The following is a 15,721-nucleotide window of genomic DNA, read 5'->3' as shown; positions in this document are numbered from 1 at the left end:
TACGGTCCTTTCTAACCATTGGAATAAATTTCTGCTGAGCACCAAGAAAGATCTCCTTAAAGATCTTCCACTGCTCCTCAGCAGACCTACCTTCCATCGCGCTCCCCCAGTCAACATTCGCCAGTTCTTCTCTCATCCTACCGTACCCCCCTCTGTTCAAACAAAGAAAAAACAATATAAACAATATAATCAATGTTGTTTTTAAAATACAAATTTTAAAAACAGTATAAGAGGCAACAAGAAAATATAATTTCTCCACACAGTGGTGCCGATCAGTCTGAGTTCCAAGAGTAGGAATGACAAAAACGAGCATGCAGGCACGGTGAGAAATTAAGTAAGGTAATATTATGTGGGTAGCACTGATACCTCACAGAGCCAGGGAGCTGGGTTTATTCCCAGCCTCGGTTCATTGTCTGTGTGGATTTTGTGGATTCTTCCCGTGTTTGTGTGAGTGTCCTCCGGGTGCTCCGCTTTGCACCCATAGTCCAAAGGTTTGCAGATTGTGTGGATTGGTCATGTTAAATTGCTGCTTGGTATCTAAAGTAGATTTGGTGGACTTGCCGTGGTGAATGCACGGTTTATGGTGATAGGGTGGGTGGCGAGCCTGGGTAAAATCCTCTTTAGGAAATTTGATGAAGCTTCGACGAGCTGAATGGTCTCTTTATGAACTGTGGCCAATCGATCGTTCCAATGTTAGCATTTACTCTGTGGGAAATTGAACATCGTCGGAGGAAGGTTGCTCTTCAGTTGTACTGTGTACTGGTCAGCACTTATTGGAGCAGTGTGTTCAACATTGGGCTCTTCATTTAAGGAAATGTGTGAATCCGTTTGAAGCATTTCAGACAAGTGTTGAAGACCAGAAAGGTGAGTAAGTCTAAATTACGACGATAAAACATCTCACCTGCCTACACTTCCAACACGGTAATGGCATGTTTAGACAGATTCCTGGCAAGCAAGGCAATGATATGCTGTCGGGCGCAGGCGAAATATAAATTTGAGATTATTTTCAGCACAGCCACCATGTTATTAAATGGCGGAGCAGGTTAGAGGGGTTGAATGGCCTGCGTCTGTTCCTTAGCTCCTCAATCGATATCGCTGCAAGATTCTGTCAAGAAATACCGATTGCAACAGACACTCCAAAGAGTACATGCAATCCAACTGCAGTAGATTCTTGTGCCTTTATTCATGAGTCATTTAATGCCTATTTTCTGACAAAACTGCTCCCCCTCAAGGTGTGGTGCCCCCGTCCCCACCCCCCCGCCACTCCCACCCCCGCCCCCCCACACCTTCGTTCATCGTGTTCCAGCCGAATTTTCGTAAACTTCAAAAATTCTGGTCTCTCGCTCAAATTTTGACAGCCCTCCCTCAATACTCACTTCCCTCAGTCCTGCTGGCCTGTCGAACAAATCACCCCCACCCAAGCCGCCTCAGTTTGTGGAGCTCTACCTCGATATTCCCCACTTCAGAATCTTTGGCCCATTTCCAATTTTGAAATTCTTTCCTCCCCTTAAAAGCCCTTCTCTTATTAGTCACTTTACTTCCCACCTTCTGGCATAACAGCTCTCTCTCTCTCTCTCTCTCTCCTGTCTCTCTCTCTGTGCCCTCTCAATAATTTGTATCATACACACTCAATGGAGGGCAGCATGTTGGCACAGTGGTGAGCATTGCTGTGTCAGAGCGCCAGGAACTCGGATTCAATTCCGCCCTGGGGTGAATGTTGAGTGGGTTTTGCACGTTCTCCTTGCGTGTCCGTGGGTCTCCTCTGCGTATTCCCGTTTCCTCCCACAGTGTGTGTTCGGTTGGTGGGCCATGCTGAATTGCTGCTTTGTATCAGGGAAATTACCATGGTAAATATATGGAGTTCTGGAGATATGGTCTCAGTGGGATTGTTTACAGTGCAAACTCAATGAGCCAAATGGCCTCCTTCTGCACTGTGGGGTTTCTCTGGTTCTATGAAATAGTCCCAACCATCTGAATAGCCCCTATCTCAGACAGTCACCCCACTTACAAAGTCCCTCTATTCCCATTGCGGGATGTATTGTCCTCTTCTTCTGTCCTCTTCACCTACTCTATGTTCCTGTACCTCTCTTTCACGTCCCCACACTATCTGTAGTTTTATAACCATCCACACTCACATCATCAGGCTGTAAATTGTCCATTTCAATTACCGTGTTGGATCAGATCAAAGCACACAGTCTGATTTGAACCTTTGAACGTTCTTTCCCTGTCAACAAACAACTTCTAATCTTCTCCTTTGGCTGAGCATGGCACTAGCTCCACCACAACAAGTGTGTTCACAGAAGTTTCCTCAGGCAGCATGTGGAGGGTCCGACTCGGGAAAGGGCAAAACATGACCTACTCTTTGGAAATAGGGAACGGAAAGTGATTGATGTATCGATGGGGATCGACTTTGGGACCAGTGACCATAGTCCTATTAACTATAAAATAGTTATGTAAACTGGTCCGCAGGTGCAAGCTCCAATTGGTACCAAACCATTTGTGATGGAATTCGGCAGGAACTTGCAAGAGTTTGTTTGAGGGCAACCAGACCTCCGGCAAGTGGGAAGCCTTCAAAAGTCAAATAGCTAAACTTCGTGGTCTGTGTTTTCCAGCTCGGGTGAAGGGCGAGGCTGGCAGAAGCAGAAAACCTTGGATGACAAAACTTCTTGAGTTTTGACAGCGGAAAGAAGAGGCACGGCCCAGGTACAAGCCGCTGGAATCAAGGAATCCCCTCGGGATGTACAGGGGATACAGGAATATACTCAAGAGGGAAAATAGGAGGGCAAAAAGGGGGCATGTGGTAGCTTTGCTGAGAGCATTCGGGTGAATCCGAAGGGATTCTTTCAGTATACTAAAAGAGAAAGAAAAACTAGAGAAAGAGTCGGGCCCCTCAAGGACCACACATGCAAGAGATGGTGCAGGTTTCAATTAATATTTCTCCTCCCTGTTGAGTGTGGGGAAAAGCCTGAAAACTTGGGAGCCTGGGGAAGTTAGTGGTGAGACATTAGGGGCATTTTGGATAACAGTAGAGGAGGTGATGGATGTATTAAAATGTATGAATGTGGATAAATCTCCATGCCCTGACCAGGTAGATCCAAACACACTGTGTGAGGCTAGGGAAGAAAGTACGTGAGCCCTATCTGAGATATGTGCATCAATGTTGAAATAAGCATTTTATATATTAGTCACAAGTCAACTTACATTAATACTGCAATGAAGTTACTGTGAAAATCACCCAGTCACCACATCCCAGCACCTGTTTGGTAACACTGAAGGGGAATTTAGCATGGCCAGTGAACAGAACCAGTACATGTTTTGGACTGTGGGAGCATGTTGGAGCACCCAGAGGAAACCGAAACAAACACAGGGAGAACGTGCAAACTCCACACAGACAGTGACCCAGGCCGAACCCGGAGCCCTGGCGCTGTGAGACAGCAGCGCTCACCACTTATCCACGGGTGATGGACCAGAAGACTGGAGGGTAGTGGATGTTGTGCCCTTACTTAAGAGAGGCTGCAAAGAATTATAGACCAGTAGACCTTACATCTGTGGTGGGAAAGTTACTGGAGAGGGTTCTGAGGGATAAGATATACAGGCACTTCGAAATACGGGTGGACTCAGAATAGTCAGCATGGCTTTGTGCATTGGAGATTATGCCTTACAAATGTGTCTGATCTCTTTGATGAAGTAACCAGGAATGTTGATTAGTGTGGTTGATGGAGCCTATGTGGACTTCAGTAAGGTCTTTGATAAAGTTCCACATGGCAGGCTGATCTGGAAGGTTCCATCGTTTGGAATCCCGGGCGAGCTGAGAAATTCAATATCAAATTGGATTGAAGGAAGGAAGCAGATGGTTATTGCGGAAAGATGCTTGTTGGACTGGAGGCTCTCTACCTCTGGGTCGGTATTGGCCACATTGCTGTTTGTTATCGATATCAACGATTTGGGTGAAAATGTGCCAAGCATGATTGGTAAGATTGAAAATGACACTAAATTAAGGGCATTGTAGACTGTGAGGAAAGTTATCAAAATTTCAGCAGGATTTTGATCAGCTGGGGAAGTGTGCCGAGAAATGGCAAATGGAGTTCCACCCAAATTAGAGTGAGGTGTTTCATTTTGGAAAGTCAAATTAAGAGAGGACTTTCATGGAAAATGATAGGATCTCAGGGAGTATCGGAGAACAGAGCGGCCTTAGAGATAAGGTGCATGGTTTTCTAAAGCTGGAGTCACAGGGAGATCGGGCAGTGAAGAACGTTTTTGCAAGGATGTGGCCAGGAGTCAAGGCACTGAGTTCTAGGGAGATATTGGACAGGTGAGGGTTTATTCTTTGGAGCATCGGAGACTGAGGGGTGATCTTACAGAAATCTACAAGGCCATGAGAGGTATGGATAGGGTGAATGCACTCAGTCTATTTCCCAAGGATGGGGCATTGAGAAATGGAGTGAATAGGTTTATGTTAAGTGGGAAATATTTACTGGGAACACGTGGAGAATTTTTGTTACACAGACAATGGTACATATGTGGAATGAACTCCCAGAGGACCAGGTTGAGGCAGGAACATTTGGGCAGATACATGGATAAGAAATGCTTATGAAGATATGAACCAAATGCAGCCAAATGGGATTCACTTAGATGCACTTTTTGGTGGTCATGACCAGTTTTGACTGAAGGGCTTGTCTCCATGTCATCGACTATATGATTCTATGGTTATTTCTGCCACTTGCTGTTCGTTAATCAACACAAAATAAATCAATATCCTGATCTTTTGATTGAATGTCATCTCTCATTCTAGTGTTTACATCTTCTACAATTAACGTTGCTGCAACGCCGCCATTTTGAATGTTCCTGTCCTTATTGACAATGACATGGATTTGGACACTGTCTCAGCATTGTTTGCCTTTTAGCCTCATGTCGGCTGACAGATCATGCATATAAACCCAGGTGTTAGTTCGTAATTCGTCTGTTTTTGTAGAACCCTACAGTGCAGAAAGAGGCTCTTCCGCCCATCGAGTCTGTACCGACCACAATCCCACCCAGGCCCTACCCCCATATCCCTCCATATTTTACCCGCTCATCCTTCAAACCTACTCACCTCAGGACAGTAAGCATGCCCAATCAACCTAACCCGCACATCTTTGGACTGTGGGAGGAAACCGGAGCACCCGGAGGAAACCCACGCAGACACGAGGGGAATGTGCAAACTGCACAGAGACAGTGACCCAAGCCAGGAATCGAACCCAGGTCCCTGGAGATATGAAGCAGCAGCGCTAACCACTGTGCTACCGTACCACCCTTACTGCAAAAGCTATGGTATTTAGATACCCATCACTTCATTTATCTTTTGTGTACTGTTTATGATCAATTTTGCCCTCTCAGTTGGCCAGTTTGCAATCAAAGTTCTTCCTTGCCTCACTCTGATCATCATGATGCTCGTTGTTAACTTGATCACACTGGGTTGTTTAATTGATTACACTGGGTTGGTGTAGACTTTGGGAAAGTCTAGATGTGGGCAGTATAGTGTCACAAATTGGGTTGCGTCCGGTGCTTGGAAGGGTGTGAAAATGGAGATATTCTGAATTTTGTGAGGTTCTGTGCATGGAGAGTTTCCTGGCCTTCTGAGTGTTATGCTGCTGAGTTGGGATTGATCCAGGAGAAGTTTTAACCTGTGGAGGGTCAGCATCAGCTGCATTTGCACATCTGAAGGTGGTTCACTGCTGTGCGGGCTCTGGAACTAGGAAGTTTCTTTGCCTGAGCTGTTGCCGTCCAATCTTGTCTCATGAGGAATGGTTGGTCAGACTAAACTTGAATCCTCAGGAGTTGAGATGAGTAAGAAGCAATTTTGAATGGACTACATCTGATCCAGATGGCTGGCGCCAGGGTTAATGTGGGGAGGATGTTTCCTTTTCAGAAAAAAAATCAACAAAGAACAAGGAAAAGGACAGAGCAGGAGCAAGCCCCTTGACCATGCGAGCCTCTGCCGATGGTATTGCCCGAATGGAATAAAATAAAGATGTCTGCCATTACTCTGTCCACATCCCTCTATTCACTCCCGATTTATGCACCCATCCAGATGCCTATTGAATGTTGCTAATGTGCACAATTCCTCTCTGGCAGCGCATTCCAGGCACCCACCACACTCTGCATCAAAATCTCCCCTGTGCATCTATCTCAGACTGTCCCCCTTGTGGGAGGATCTCTAATAAATGGGTCACTCTTCATGGGTAAAGGGTCGCCCATCTGAAATGGAGATGAGATGATCTTATTTTCAGGCCCGGGGGGAGGGGGGTCGGTGGACTGAATCTGAGGGACAATTTTACACATATTCTGAATATATATTTCGACATGTTGCAGTTATGTTTCAGAACTTGAATTGCTGCACAGACACGTTGATTTATGTGGTGATTCAGGCCAAGTTCAGAGAACGGATCAGGATCACAGTGAAATATCCACTCACCTCAATTATTGAATTAGTAAAGAAACAAATCAACTCACAGCATCACACTTCCCTTCTGAGCCAATCAGGGAGACACAGCTGATTATTGTTGACCCCCTCCACCAATTTGTCTGCTGATTCTCAACCACTTCAGGCTTTCAGGAAGATCTACCCAGTGACACCATGTTGCCACAGGTAATCAGATTGCTCTCAGCCTGACAGCCATGTCGGCCAAACACAGACTGGCTGACAGATTCTGTAGCTAACAGGAATGTATCAGATTGTTATCATTCTAAACAAGGAGGAACTGAGACACAACACATCAGCCATGATCTTACTGAATGGCGGGGCAGGCTCGAGGGGCTAGATGGTCTACTTCTGCTCCTATTTCTTATGTTCTTATGTTCCACTTTCCCGCCCTCTCCCCGTAATCCTTAATCCCCTTGTCGATCAAAAACCTATCAATCCGCGTCTTAAATATATTTAGCGAGGCAGCCTCCACCACTTCAATGGGCAGAGAATTCCAGAGATTCACCACCCTTTGAGTGAAGAAGTTCCTCCTAAACTCCGTTCTAAACCGCCCCCCCCCCCCCTTTATCTTGAGGCTGTGCCCTCTAGTCCTACTGTCCTTTCTGAGCGGGAAGAGCCTCTCCACCTCTATCCTATCCATCCCATGCATCATCTTATATGTCTCAATGAGATCTCCCCTCATTCTTCTAAACTCTAACGAGTACAAGTCTAGTTTATTCAGCCTCTCCTCATATTTCAACCCCCACAACTCCGGAATCAGCCTAGTAAACCTCCTCTGCACTCCCTCCAAGGCCAAAATATCCCTGCGTAAGTGCAGCGAACAATACTGCACACAGTACTCCAGCTTCGTCCTCACCAGTGCCCTGTACAGTTGCAGCAAGACCTCCCTACTTTTATATTCAATCCCCCTCGCTATGAAGGCCAGCATCCCATTCGCCTTCCTGACCACCTGCTGCACCTGCAGGCTGGGTTTTTGCGACTCATGCACAAGGACCCCGAGGACCCTCTGCACCGTCGCCTGCTGCAGTTTTTCGCCACGTAAGTAATAGTCCTTCCTACCATTATTCCTACGAAAGTGGACCGCTTCGCACTTACCAACATTAAATTCCATTTGCCAGTTCTTGGCCCATTCGCCCAGCCTATCTAGATCCTTCTGCAGACTCTCCACACCCTCCGCGCCATTTGCCTTTCCACCAATCTTGGTGTCATCAGCAAATTTCGACACCATACACTCGGTTCCCTCCTCCAGATCATCTATATAAATGGTAAAAAGCTGAGGCCCCAGCACCGACCCCTGGGGCACTCCACTAGTCACCATCCGCCAATCCGAATAGCACCCATTAACCCCCACTCTCTGCCTCCTATTTGACAACCAATCCTCTATCCACACTAACACCCTACCCGCAACTCCATGCCCCCTGACCTTCTGCAATAACCTCTTGTGAGGCACCTTGTCAAACGCCTTCTGAAAATCAAGAAAGAGAACATCCACTGGCTATCCTCTATCCACCGCCCCAGACACATCCTCGGAGAACTCCAATAAATTTGTCAGACATGACTTCCCCTTAACGAAACCGTGCTGCGTGTGCTCTATCAAGCAATTCCCCTCAAGATGCCTCGCTATTTCCTCCTTGATGACTGATTCTAACATTTTACCTACAACAGACGTTAAACCAACCGGCCTATAATTCCCTGCCCTTTGCCTGGCATCCTTCTTAAACAACGGCGTAACATTAGCTGTTTTCCCATCTTCCGGAAATTCCCCGGAATCCAGCGACGTTTGGAAAATAACCACCAAAGCATCCACTATCACCTCCGCCATTTCTTTCAGAACCCTCGGAGGCATTCCATCCGGTCCTGGGGACTTGTCCACAATCAGCCCCTCCAGTCTGTCGAGCACCGCCTCTCTAGTAACAGTAATGTCATTGAGACCCTCCAGTCCTACCACCTTTCCATCGCTAACACCCGGCAAATTATTCACGTCCTCCTCCGTGAAGACCAAAACAAGAAAGTTATTCAAGACCTCCGCCATTTCCCCATCCCCTACCGCTAAGTCCTCATCCTCTAAAGGTCCAACGTTCACCCTAGCCAGCCTCTTCTTTTTATATATTTATAAAAACTCTTGCTTGTTTTTATATTAAGCGCTAGCCCAGCTTCATAGTTTCTCCTACCCTTCGTTATCAACTTCTTTGTCATCCTTTGTTGACATTTAAACCTCTCCCAATCCTCTTCTCGCCCACTGCTCTTAGCTACTCTAAACGCCTCCGCTTTTAGTTTAACACTTTCCTTCACCTCCTTCGTTATCCACGGCTTATTACCTCTCCACCTACGGTCCTTTTTAACCATCGGAATAAATTTCTGCTGAGCACCAAGAAAGATCTCCTTAAAGATCCTCCACTGCTCCTCAGCAGACCTACCTTCCAACGCGCTCGCCCAGTCCACATTCGCCAATTCTTCTCTCATCCTACCGTACTCCCCTCTGTTCAAACAAAGAAAAAAACAATAGAAACAATATAATCAATATTGTTTTTAAAATACAAATTTTAAAAACAACATAAGAGGCAACAACAAAATATAATTTCTCCACACAGTGGTGCAGATCAGTCTGGGTTCCAAGAGTAGGAATGACAAAATCGAGCATGCAGGCACGGTGAGAAATTAAGAAAGGTAGTATTATGTGGGTAGCACTGATACCTCACAGACCCAGGGAGCTGGGTTCATTCCCAGCCTCGGTTCATTGTCTGTGTGGATTTTGTGCATTCTCCCCGTGTTTGTGTGAGTGTCCTCCGGGTGCTCCGCTTTGCACCCATAGTCCAAAGGTTTGCAGATTGTGTGGATTGGTCATGTTAAATTGCCGCTTGGTATCAAAAGTAGCTTTGGTGGGTTTGCCGTGGTGAGTGCACGGTTTATGGTGATAGGGTGGGTGGTGAGCCTGGGTAAAATCCTCTTTAGGAAATTTGATGAAGCTTCGACGAGCTGAATGGTCTCTTTATGAACTGTCGCCAATCGATCGTTCCAATGTTAGCATTTACTCTGTGGGAAAGGTGGGGGACCCCCCCCCCCCCCACCACACCTTCGTTCATCGTGTTCCAGCCGAATTTTCGGAAACTTGAAAAATTCTGGTCTCTCGCTCAAATTTTGACAGCCCTCCCTCAATATTCACTTCCCTCAGTCCTGCTGGCCTGTCGAACAAACCACCCCCACCCAAGCCGCCTCAGTTTGTGGAGCTCTACCTCGATATTCCCCACTTCAGAATCCTTGGCCCATTTCCAATTTTGAAGTTCTTTCCTCTACTTAAAAGCCCTCCCCTTATTAGTCACTTTACTTCTCACCTTCTGGCATAACAGCTCTCTCTCTCTCTCTCCTGTCTCTCTCTCTCTGCCCTCTCAATAATTTGTATCATACACACTCAATGGAGGGCAGCATGTTGGCACAGTGGTGAGCATTGCTGTGTCAGAGCGCCAGGAACTCGGATTCAATTCCGCCCTGGGGTGAATGTTTTCCACGTTCTCCTTGCGTGTCCGTGGGTTTCCTCTGCGTATTCCCCTTTCCTCCCACAGTGTGTGTTCGGTTGGTGGGCCATGCTGAATTGCTGCTTTGTATCAGGGAAATTACCATGGTAAATATATGGAGTTCTGGAGATATGGTCTCAGTGGAATTGTTTACAGTGCAAACTCAATGAGCCAAATGGCCTCCTTCTGCACTGTGGGGTTTCTCTGGTTCTATGAAATAGTCCCAACCATCTGAATAGCCCCTATCTCACACAGTCACCCCACTTACAAAGTCCCTCTATTCCCATTGTGGGATGTATTGTCCTCTTCTTCTGTCCTCTTCACCTACTCTTTGTTCCTGTACCTCTCTTTCACGTCCCCACACTATCTGTAGTTTTATAGCCATCCACACTCACATCATCAGGCTGTAAATTGTCCATTTAAATTACCGTGTTGGATCAGATCAAAGCACACAGTCTGATTTGAACCTTTGAACGTTCTTTCCCTGTCAACAAACAACTTCTAATCTTCTCCTTTGGCTGAGCATGGCACTAGCTCCACCACAACAAGTGTGTTCACAGAAGTTTCCTCAGGCAGCGTGTGGAGGGTCCGACTCGGGAAAGGGCAAAACCTGACCTACTCTTTGGAAATAGGGAACGGAAAGTGAGTGAAGTATCGATGGGGATCCACTTTGGGACCAGTGACCATAGTCCTATTAACTATAAAATAGTTATGTAAACTGGCCCGCAGGTGCAAGCTCCAATTGGTCCCAAACCATTTGTGATGGAATTAGGCAGGAACTTGCAAGAGTTTGTTTGAGGGCAACCGGATCTCCGGCAAGTGGGAAGCCTTCAAAAGTCAAATAGCTAAACTTCGCAGTCTGTGTTTTCCAGCTCGGGTGAAGGGCGAGGCTGGCAGAAGCAGGAAACCTTGGATGACAAAACTTCTTGAGTTTTGACAGCGAAAAGAAGAGGCACGGCCCAGGTACAAGACGCTGGAATCAAGGAATCCCCTCGGGATGTGCAGGGGATACAGGAATATACTCAAGAGGGGAAATAGGAGGGCAAAAAGGGGGCATGCGGTAGCTTTGCTGAGCGCATTCAGGTGAATCCGAAGGGATTCTTTGAATATACTAAAGAGAAAGAAAAACTAGAGAAAGAGTCGGGCCCCTCAAGGACCACACATGCAAGAGATGGGGCAGGTTTCAATTAATATTTCTCCTCCCTGTTCAGTGTGGGGAAAAGCCTGAAAACTTGGGAGCCTGTGGAAGTTAGTGGTGAGACATTAGGGGCATTTTGGATGACAGTAGAGGAGGTGATGGATGTATTAAAATGTATGAATGTGGATAAATCTCCATGCCCTGACCAGGTAGATCCAAACACACTGCGTGAGGCTCGGGAAGAAAGTACGTGAGCCCTATCTAAGATGTGTGCATCATCGTTAAAATAAACATTTATGTATTAGTCACAAGTCAACTTACATTAATACTGCAATGAAGTTACTGTGAAAATCACACAGTCACCACATCCCAGCACCTGTTCGGTAACACTGAAGGGGAATTTAGCATGGCCAGTGAACCGAACCAGCGCATCTTTTGGACTCTGGGACCATATTGGAGCATCCAGAGGAAACCGAAACAAACACAGGGAGAACGTGCAAACTCCACACAGACAGTGACCCAGGCCGAACCCGGACCCCTGGCGCTGTGAGGCAGCAGCGCTCACCACTTAGCCACGGGTGATGGACCAGAAGGCTGGAGGGTAGTGGATGTTGTGCCCTTCTTTAAGAGAGGCTGCAAAGAATTACAGACCAGTAGACCTTACAAGTGTGGTGGGAAAGTTACTGGAGAGGGTTCTGAGGGATAAGGTATACACGCACTTCGAAAGACGGGTTGACTCAGAATAGTCAGCATGGCTTTGTGCATTGGAGATTATGCCTTACAAATGTGTCTGATCTCTTTGATGAAGTAACCAGGAATGTTGATTAGGGTGGTTGATGGAGTCTATGTGGACTTCAGTAAGGCCTTTGATAAAGTTCCACATGGCAGGCTGATCTGGAAGGTTCCATCATTTGGAATCCCGGGCGAGCTGAGAAATTCAATATCAAATTGGATTGAAGGAAGGAAGCAGATGGTTATTACGGAAAGATGCTTGTTGGACTGGAGGCTCTCTACCTCTGGGTCAGTACTGACCCCATTGCTGTTTGTTATCGATATCAATGATTTGGATGAAAATGTGCCAAGCATGATTGGTAAGATTGAAAATGACACTAAATTAAGGGCATTGTAGACTGTGAGGAAAGTTATCAAAATTTCAGCAGGATTTTGATCAGCTGGGGAAGTGTGTCGAGAAATGGCAAATGGAGTTCCATCCAAATTAGAGTGAGGTGTTTCATTTTGGAAAGTCAAATTAAGAGAGGAGTTTCATGGTAAATGATAGGATTCCAGGGAGTATCGGAGAACAGAGCGGCCTTAGAGATAAGGTGCATGGTTTTCTAAAGCTGGAGTCACAGGGAGATCGGGCAGTGAAGAACGCTTTTGCAGGGATGTGGACAGGAGTCAAGGCACTGAGTTCTAGGGAGATATTGGACAGGTGAGGGTTTATTCTTTGGATCGTAGGAGACGGAGACTGAGGGGTGATCTTACAGAAATCTACAAGGCCATGAGAGGTATGGATAGGGTGAATGCACTCAGTCTATTTCCCAAGGTTGGGGCATTGAGAAATGGAGTGAATAGGTTTATGTTCAGTGGGAAATATTTACTGGGAGCACGTGGAGAATTTTTGTTACACAGACGATGGCACATATGTGGAATGAACTCCCAGAGGACCAGGTTGAGGCATGAACATTTGGGCAGATACATGGATAAGAAAAGCTTATAAAGATATGAACCAAATGCAGCCAAATGGGATTCACTTAGATTCACTTTTTGGTGGTCATGACCAGTTTTGTCTGAAGGACTTGTCTCCATGTCATCGACTATATGATTCTATGGTTATTTCTGCCACTTGCTGTTCGTTAATCAACACAAAATAAATCAATATCCTGATCTTTTGATTGAATGTCATCTCTCATTCTAGTGTTTACATCTTCTACAATTAACGTTGCTGCAACGCCGCCATTTTGAATGTTCCTGTCCTTATTGACAATGACATGGGTTTGGACACTGTCTCAGCATTGTTTGCCTTTTAGCCTCGTGTCGGCTGACAGATCATGCATATAAACCCAGGTGTTAGTTCGTAATTCGTCTGTTTTTATAGAACCCTACAGTGCAGAAAGAGGCTCTTCCGCCCATTGAGTCTGTACCGACCACAATCCCACCCAGGCCCTACCCCCATATCCCTCCATATTTTACCCGCTCATCCCTCTAACCTACTCACCTCAGGACAGTAAGCATGGCCAATCAACCGAACCCGCACATCTTTGGACTGTGGGAGGAAACCGGAGCACCCGGAGGAAACCCACGCAGACACGAGCAGAATGTGCAAACTCCACACAGACAGTGACCCAAGCCAGGAATCGAACCCAGGTCCCTGGAGATATGAAGCAGCAGCGCTAACCACTGTGCTACCGTGCCACCCTTACTGCAAAAGCTATGGCATTTAGATACCCATCGCTTCATTTACCTTTTGTGTACTGTTTATGATCAATTTTGCCCTCTCAGTTGGCCAGTTTGCAATCAACGTTCTTCCTTGCCTCACTCTGATCATCATGATGCTCGTTGTTAACTTGATCACACTGGGTTGTTTAATTGATTACATTGGGTTGGTGTAGACTTTGGGAAAGTCTAGATGTGGGCAGTATAGTGTCACAAATTGGGTTGCGTCCGGTGCTTGGAAGGGTGTGAAAATGGAGATATTCTGAATTTTGTGAGGTTCTGTGCATGGAGAGTTTCCTGGCCTTCTGAGTGTTATGCTGCTGAGTTGGGATTGATCAAGGAGAAGTTTTAACCTGTGGAGGGTCAGCATCAGCTGCATTTGCACATCGGAAGGTGGTTCACTGCTGTGCGGGCTCTGGAACTAGGAAGTTTCTTTGCCTGAGCTGTTACCATCCAATCTTGTCTCATGAGGAATGGTTGGTCAGACTAAACTTGAATCCCCTGGAGTTGAGATGAGTAAGAAGCAATTTTGAATGGACTACATCTGATCCAGATGGCTGGCGACAGGGTTAATGTGGGGAGGATGTTTCCTTTTAAGAAACAAAATCAACAAAGAACAAAGAAAAGGACAGAGCAGGAACAAGCCCCTTGACCATGCGAGCCTCTGCCGATGGTGTTGCCCGAATGGAATAAAATAAAGATGTCTGCCATGACTCTGTCCACATCCCTCAATTCACTCCCGATTTATGCACCCATCCAGATGCCTATTGAATGTTGCTAATGTGCACAATCCCTCTCTGGCAGCGCATTCCAGGCACCCACCACCCTCTGCGTCCAAATCTCCCCTGCACATCTCTCTCAGACTGTCCCCCTTGTGGGAGGATCTCTAATAGATGGGTCACCCTTCATGGGTAAAGTGTCGCCCATCTGAAAGGGAGATGAGATGATCTTATATTCAGAGCCGGGGGGAGGGGGGTCGGTGGAGGGGGCATGAGTCTGAGGGACAATTTTCCTGAAAAGTCAGTGGCTGGAGCCTTTGAGTATTTCGGAGGCAGAAACAGAGAGTGTATTTGTCAGCAACGGGATTCTAATTGATCACAGACAGGGAGCCACAGATTTGAGTTATATCAGAGCAGCCATAATCTTATTCAGGACGGAGTCTCTCCAGTCCACTCCTGCTGTGTGTCCACATGGTTCTGTACAACAAAGACCTGTTGAACCTGCTTCACTGTCCTCTCATTCTTTGTCCGATTTCTGGCCATTGGTGACCAGAAATTGTCAATGACATATTTCAAAAAGGAAACTACGCTGTGATTGTATCAGCAACTTCAGTCATATTGAATCATTTCATTGTACAGAAAACTATGATCCGGCAAGATAATCAGCAATGCTTCTGCTGCTTGGATCCACGTTACATTGTTGAGCTCATATAGTTGGGATTTGATTGTTTTCATACAATGTAAAATGCAACTCGCCCATTTTGTTTTCTTCTGCTGCTCAATGCAGATGGCGTGAAATGACAAACTATTCAGTCACATTTTACAGAAGCGGGGGGGTCAGAACAGAGGAGAGAAACACAGAGACACAGAGGTGGCGACCAGAAGGAAGTGTGTGCATTTACACTCCACCTTATCCAGCTGTATCGTATTTCTGTGGTTGCTCATTTTTATCGATACATTTTATTGTATTTGGAGCAATACCAAAAACTAATTAAAGCATTTCTGATTAGAAACTGCAAGAAGTCACTTGAATGCTTTTGGAGAGGGGAAGGTGGGTCTCTGCTGCTTAAACAGCACATTTCCTGGTGGAACAATGCTTTCCTTGAATATGGAGACCAAAAGCTCTGCACATTTTTGCAGATCGATCTCATCTTTTACCCATTCTTTCATTAACAACGAATCTAAAATCACCTGTATCTAATCGTAGTGTTTATATTGAAGTTATTCAGATAAGTGATGGAGAAGTTCTGCTCTAACACGCAGTCAAGTATTAATAAGATTGGCTTCCTTATGTGGAACCTTATTGGGTTAGCTTCTGAGGAGAGATTGAGTAGATTGGGCCTGTACTCATTGGAGTTTAGAGGGGTGATCTTGTAGAGACGTATCAGATAATGAAGGGGCTAGACAGGGTAGAGGCAGAGATTATTTCCACTTAGAAAGGAAACAAGAACTA

This window comes from Carcharhinus amblyrhynchos, chromosome X (assembly GCF_965287045.1).
Source record: "Carcharhinus amblyrhynchos chromosome X, sCarAmb.v2.hapA, whole genome shotgun sequence".
Classification (NCBI taxonomy): Eukaryota; Metazoa; Chordata; class Chondrichthyes; order Carcharhiniformes; family Carcharhinidae; genus Carcharhinus; species Carcharhinus amblyrhynchos.
The sequence above is the reverse complement of the archived record's forward strand: the minus strand, read 5'-3'. Positions refer to the sequence as shown.